We start from the raw sequence: 8,119 nt of genomic DNA on the forward strand, positions 1-8,119 counted from the left end.
AACTATATCTATCTATATTAAATCTTAAATCTATATGATAAAATATGAAATTTGTGAGATATTAGATACTCGAGAAACTAGATGCTAGAAATTGTTTGTTAAATATTAGACATCAGAAATATTATAATATGCTATAGGTATGCGTGGATATTAGATGTAAGATATTAGGTATAAAATTTTAAGTTTTAAACCGTAAATATTAAATAAACTACTGTGATCAATTTCAATTTGATCACTCATCTTTCTGTTTGATCAATTCACCCTTCAAATTGATCCTTCACCTTTCAATTTGATCCTTCACCTTTCAATTTGATCAATTCACCCTTCAATTTGATCAATTCATCCTTCAATTTGATCAATTCAACGTTCAATTTCATCAGTTCGCCTATCAATTTGATCAATTCACCCTTCAAATTAATCCTTAACCTTTCAATTTGATCAATTCACCCTTCAATTTGATCAATTCATCCTTCAATTTGATCAATTCAACGTTCAATTTCATCAGTTCACCTTTCAATTTGATCAATTCATCCTTCAATTTGATCAATTCGCCTTTCAATTTGATCAATTCAACGTTCTTTCATCAATTCTCCCTTCCATTTGATCAATTCGCCCTTCAATTGGACACCACCGCAGACAAACTAGGGTCTCGATTCCGAAACTAATTATTACGAAACCACAACAACAGCCTTGGCATAATAATCGATTCCAAAGGTAAAGACCCACGCAAAATTTGAAGGCCAACGATAAGAGATTTTCGGTATGGAGTATAAGGACAATGTTACAAGCCGGAGAAATGACAGAAATTGCAAAAAAAAAGACAGTATTGCTTAGTAAGAAGAGGAAGAAGGAATATCTAGTACTTTAGGTATTCGAATTTATATAGTAGACATTAGCTAAAACTGTAGAATTTATTTTTAGCAATTAGGTATTAGGTACTAAATATAAGAATTCATAACGGCTGATCTATTTTACCATGCGAACGTTATTGCGCCATGATAACCGACCATTTGATGCCTCAAATTGAAGCTCGTGATCTCGGCAACATTTGGTTACAACAAGACGGCGCCACTTCCTACAAATCGCATCAATCATTGGATTTATTGAGAGCACATTACGATGAACAGACAATTTCACGTTTTGGGGCGATCATTTGGACATCAAGTTCGGTTATATTACACCGGCAGACTTTTCCTGTGCGGATATCTAAAGTCTATGCGGACAATCCCGCTCCGATTCAGGCTTTGGCGCAAAACATCACGCGCCCAACATTTGAAAGAGGTAATCTTCAAAAAAGAAATGCCAAGGAATGTTCTTTCGAACGATAATAAACATTCCCCGTTAAATTTAAAGTTTCTGTATTTTTTCTTCAATGTAGGGAACTTTGAGAGGGATCACCATTTATATTAGAGTATTGACTTGAACAGTGAATCCAAAGGCAACATTGAGATATAGGTATCTGAACTTAAGCTACATCGATTATGTGTGATATGTAATCACTTGGATATCAAAGCTTTCCAAAATATCCAGCTCAAGTTATTATACGAGGATTTGAAGCTGGGCTTAAGTTTGGACTTTGGTAAATTTAGACAAATTTTTTGGAAATTAGCACTCAAATCATAATTTGAGCTAGGCTTAGACATGGAATCGAAGCGAAAACAAACGCCGCGGATCAAAATTTTTTCATAGACATCAATTCTGATTTAATCGTCGAATATGTCCGAACTCAGGTTTAAACTTAAACACCGAATAATGGAGAGTAAGAAAACAATGCAACAAGCCCCATAATTTTCCTTAAACTTTGTTGAAAAGCACATAAGTTAAAATTGAAAAAAATGTGTGTTTCGACTTAGCCATTAAATATGACCGAGAACTCGACTTGAGCTTAGGTTTTTATTAAGACAAATCTTTCGGATTCTGCCGCTAACACAAGTCCCCTTTGCAACCGAAACAATAAGTATGATCATCCGATTACTACTTGTTTGCAAAAACGTATCTAAGGAATAATACGCGTATTTTCTGTTCATTTGCGCAACAAAGCGCGAGCGCAACAACAACAACAATATTAAGGCCAACTTGGCGCGTGCATACATGCATGTGTATTAGTGAAAAATCACGTAAATATGTGTTTTTGTGTGCGCTATGTGTGGTAATGGTGATAAGCTGCTAAACAGTCAACGCATTTTCACGTTGAATGCGCGCTGGCACACCTGGGCGTATACGCAACAGTGCAATTTAATGCCGCTCTATTATTTATGGGTTGAAAATTGCAAAACGGCCACAGAAAAAACGCGCAGGCAACGGAAATTACGTAGCGCAGAAGCTGAAGCATTGGACGTGGCAACAGCAACAACAACAACAACAACGACAGCGACACCGGCGGAAAAAGGCAACTAAACGGCGTGTTGTTGATATTGTTTCGGCTTTTGTTACTCAATTTTTCTCTGTTTGTTGCTGTTGCAGCATTTCTCTTTTTTGTTAGGCTTAACCCTCGCGGCTTTGGCGCAGCCAACTGGGAGTTGCAGCAGTCGCGTGCTAAGCTTAAGCGTCACTTTTGTTGCGACCGCATTCGCAATTGTGGTGCATTGCTTTGTAATTATTTACACCTTTTGTTTGCGTGCATGTAACGGTTTGCATGCATACATACTTATAAACATACAGACATATTTTGTGAATAAGTAACCTGCATTGGAACTTGCTGATTTAAAATTGAATAAGTTCTGGTTCGCTTTCATGCTCATTTTCATTAGTTTGGAAAATTCATAACTACGGTCCAAGGTCCATGGATGTTTACGATAATTTCCGACAGTTTGAAATCAAAAATAGGAAAAATTCTTAACTTAGCCTCAAAAATAAAAAAAGTTTCCGTACAAAAATTCGATAGTGATTGATCAGTTTGTATGGCAGCTATATACTATAGTGGTCCGATTTAAAAAAATTTATTCGGAGATTGTACCATTGGCTGTAGAAATAATCCATGCAAAATTTCGTGAAGATATGTTGTCAAATAAAAAAGTTTTCCATACAAGAACTTAATTTTGATCGATCACTTTGTATGGCAGCTATAGCCCAAGTGGTCCTATATCGGCGAAACCGATAAATAATCAGTTTTTCAGAGAGAAAAATATGTGTGCAAAATTTCAGATCCATATCTCTAATATTGAGGGAGTAATTTGCGATACAGACATGCCTAAACCAACACAGCTCGTCACCCTGATATATTTATGTGTATGCTTTATACTACATAGGCGACTACACGTCTTCGTAATTTCCTTCCGAACACATTAAATTGTTAAATGAAGGAAGTACTCGCTTAAAACAAGCGTTTTAATAAATTATTGCGTCCAGTGTCCCCCCATTTGGCATGCTAGTACTTGTTCGAATTTTTCAACACTACATGTGGTTGCAGCAACAAGAAAAACAAGTAATTATAGGCACACACACTTTCGCATTCTCACATGCATTTACCGTTACATATGTATGTATGTATGTATATACAAGCAAGCGGCCTCAAACTCATTAACGCGATACCAACGCGCTGTAACAAAACTGTCAATTTCATTTTCACACCATCATTTCGTCGCTATGGGAGTTTGCACTATAATTTTTGCAATATATTTTTTGTTGTTGTAATTTTTATTTTCAGTTTCAGTTTCGTTTTGCCGGCCTGAGGCGGCCGCAGCTTGATTTTTCATATGAAATCGTTAATTATTGAGCGAGTGAGAGTGTTTGAAAGCATGTATGTGTCGGTGTTAGTGTATGTGTATAGGTGTGTGTATGTGTTTGGAAAATATAAATTTAATAGACATTTCAATATTAATCAACCACAGCATAATGTTAATTAAGTGCCAGGAAAGCGATTTAAAATACCATAAAATATCTGAATAATAGAACGAGCTGAGGCAGCTGAGCGTGTGTGTACCACATGGCGTATGAGCGATAGCGCACGCTGTAATATTGATGCGATGAAATGAATATTAAATTCGTGGAATGACGGCGATATTTTATTTGGTGCTCTCAATATATTATATGTTGGTGTAGATGCATATGTGTGTACATCATATGTATGTAGGTAGGAAAACTGAGATCGGGCGGGCACAAGGGGCATTTAATATTCCGGAATATCTATTAAAATGTTTTGTGATGAAAGTTGAAATATCGTACAACGAATTTAAAGCTCAAGTTATTGTACATGGACACAGAGTCGGACTGAAGTTCTACTACTGTTAATCAGGCGTATAAAAAATATTTTGATATATAAAAAAGTCTACATTAGACATTCAAAGCTCTGTAATTAATAAGCTTGATACAATAGGCTTAAATTAATAGAGAATTTCAATATCAATGGAATATTCTGAGCGGATTAGATTTTTGTCAGCTTATTGCTCTCTCTCTTGCTTTTTTATTCCTCTAGCAGGGTTTCCAACTAATCAAGAGGCCAAAGAGACCTGTTTACGGTAGTCTTTTTGAAAGAAATTCAGCTTTATCTGGACGAATCGACGAAGAACGCCGGGTACTTAGTGCTTAGGTGACTGTCGCGCCGCGATGAGATGTGATTTAAAAATCAAGCGGCGACTTTAGTGGAAGCTGGTCGACAGCTGGCTTTATATAAGAAAGGCAGGCAACGTGCCTGGCCAGTGCTTAGGTGACGGTCGCGCCTCAGTGAACACATATGAAGTACAATATATTCAAGAACGATTATTTATAAGCCGGTCGTATGCTGGTATGCATTCTAACCTAACATTTTAATTAGCAAAATTCAAATAGAAATTGTTTCATTCAGTTATATGCTGAAGCTTGTATGTATATATGTGTGCAAATCACCTAAATCACAGCAAATAAATAATAGATATTTATTGACACAATCAATTTGCCAATACAATTCCAGCACAATCGACGCTGCAGCGCTTAAATTCACACACATGCTCTATATGTGCATATATGTAGTAGTATGTATTTATATAAATATAAATGTATGTATGGATGTATTTATATAAACATACATTTCAATGTTCAAATAATACATAATTTTGGAAATAATTCACAGTTTCAAACACTTAATTTGCCTCATAAGACACTTGTGGAGTGTGTCACTAGTTTAATTGAAAATGCTTATTTAAATGAAGGGACATATGTTCATATGTAGATGTATACTCATACTCATACATATATATATTTAAAATAGTGTATTAGTTGAGTTAATAAAATAAATATATAAATAAAAAAATAAATAAATAAATATATAAATAAATAAATATATAAATTTTATATAATTGGATGGTCGAGTCGCGATTTGCGTCAGTTGTGGCTCGTGGAAAATATTGGCTAGTCGAAAAAGTATTTTCGTATTTTGTCAATAGATGTCGTTGGAGTTGTATATCTCCTGTGCTACCAATCACTTTGTGTCATACCATATAGTGTTGGAAAGATGAGATTTTAAGCTTCATTTAGCCAAAATTTAAATTAATTTCGGTGAAGTTGAAAGAAGTTACAACTGTTCAAAAATTAGAGAAAATAATTAAGAAATTCGCTATATTTTGACTTTTTTTTATAAAAAGAGAATAATGCCACGCAAGCCACCAATGAAAGTTGAGAAGTTTACGGAGACGATGCTGTGTCAGTTCGTGTAGCACAACAATGGTTCGCTCGCTTCCGTGCTGGAAATTTCGAAATTTCGATTTACACTGATGGAATAATGTCTCTAGCGGAAAATGGCAAAAAGTGGTCGATCAAAATGGTACAAATTTGTTTATTTATTTATTATTATATATATAAAGAAAATAAGTTGAAGTTTGATTAGAAATACGAAAATACTTTTTCGACTACATCAATATAGGAATTATGCAAAGTGGTGAAAAAATTATCTACACTTTTTATAAAGAAACATAATAAAATATCTCTTTCATATAGTAGAAAAATGCACTCTTGGAGTCAGAAATTAAGGACGAGTACAGAAGTGCACACTAAAACTTCTGAAGAATGAACGGTAAAGATAGTGTTGTTGTTGCTGTTACTGTTTTTTTTTTTTTTGCAGTTATTTACCTTATTTGGTTATATGTTACCGTAATTGACTCGGACTTTACTTTAAACGATCGGTATAAGGGAATGTATGGCAATATACTGAAGTAGCTGAAGACTACTTAAACTGAAGAATGTACTTGGATTAGCTTTAGCAATTTGGTTCCGATTTCTCAGCTTCCAATTTTTAGACATTTTTAAAGTTATGCCAGTTACACAGAGTAGTTGATCAGAAGAGTTCAAATTTCTCTCATTATCTCAAGTGGACTTAAGCTACCTTGACATATCACCGCAGATATACTCATATAATGCTTTTATACAATTGCTACGTGACTGACTAAGCTTCGCCTCTCAATTGCAGTGTGCGCTTTGATATAAACCCACAAATGTAGTGACTTTTATAACAATTTTTTTTTTTATTTCAACCATTATTTTCAAAAAAACCTTTCATTAAAAGCAAACCACCAAGAAGTACAAAGACTAAATCAACCTTTTCTAATAATATAGTTCTTTATTCATTAATTTATAAATTTTAAATAGAACTTATTAAAAACAGCACGCTCTCTCGCTCTCTCATTGAAATGATTCGTAAATCATTCACACTATTCTAGCTAACTCTTTCACGCTCTAATTCGATTTCTTCTCTCTGGCGCACAGGTGCCGTTAAACATTAGCTGCTACTATTTGAATTTATTTAATACAGTTATGTTTCATTCAACTAAATAAAAAAATTTTTAAGTTAACATAAGTTATTAGTTAGTAAAATACATATGTATGTATATATATACACATGTACTTTTTATATTATTTTATTTTTTTTTAATTTTCTATTCTCTGTATTATAAATATATATTTTTATATAGTAAACGCAAATAACGGAAATTTTTAATTTTACTGTTATGTTTCTCTGATTATATTTTTTTAACTTTTTATATTTTCATTTTCGCACACACGCTACATATTTTTTTATATATTTTATATTTTACTTCGTTAAGTAGTTTTATTGCTGTTGTAACTAATAGTTTATACACATATACATATACAGTTGTATACATATATATCTATCTGTTTGCCTTTATCGTTTATCTGTTTTTGCTATGCACTTTCAACAACACTACTACATACATATATAGGTATTTATATATACATATCTACTAACCAAATATTCTCTATATATTACATATTTTTGTATGTATTTCTGCTATTTGCTACATTTGCTCATTTTACTCTTAATTTTAGTTTTGCCGGTGTATCAATTTCCTCACGATATATACATATATATGTATATGTGTATTAGGGTGGGTCAAAAAAGAATTTAATAATATATTTTGTTTAGCTTGATACTGGAAAAGTAGTACCAAGTAGTCATAGTTTTGATGGAAATTTACTGCTCTACAAAATTGGACTATTGGAATATTCTTAAATTTTTTACCCACCCTTATATGTACATATAGTCTTTTTTGCTGCTTTTCTCTAACACAATTTGCTAAATTTCTTTGAAATTATTTGTGGGTCGTTTGATATTTACTTATTTTAAATATTTTGTAGTTTAATTATATAAAATTGCTTCTTTTTTATCGTCTTTCAGTAGCTTTAGGAGCATTGCATGCACTCACTGGTGTCTTTTTAGAGTATTTATTTTTGGGTAATAACTGTTGTTTCTGAATTGTCAAAAATAAAATATGGTTACTTATTATATGGTTGAAAACATGATACAAACGTGGGGATATCAATGAGCAGTTTCAAAATTAAATAGAGAGAATTAGAACACAATATAATTTAAAATGTCAAATTTTGGATAAAAACAAAATAATTTAAAAAAAATTGGAAATAATAAATAACAAAAAAAAATTATTTGAATAAAATATAATATTTGAAACAGAATGAAATATTTGAGAAAAATATCCGAGGAAAAATAAAAAAATAAAAAGAATATAAAAAATATAAAAAATATAAGAAATTTAAAAAAAATATAAAATATTCAAAATAAAACATTTGGAAAAAATGAAATTAAAAAATAATTTGAAAAAATTAAATAAAATTTTTTTTAATAAAAAATTAAATATTAAAAAAAGATATTTAAAAAATACAAAATTAAATA

The sequence above is a fragment of the Bactrocera neohumeralis genome, chromosome 3, assembly GCF_024586455.1.
Source record: "Bactrocera neohumeralis isolate Rockhampton chromosome 3, APGP_CSIRO_Bneo_wtdbg2-racon-allhic-juicebox.fasta_v2, whole genome shotgun sequence".
In the NCBI taxonomy this organism is placed as follows: domain Eukaryota; kingdom Metazoa; phylum Arthropoda; class Insecta; order Diptera; family Tephritidae; genus Bactrocera; species Bactrocera neohumeralis.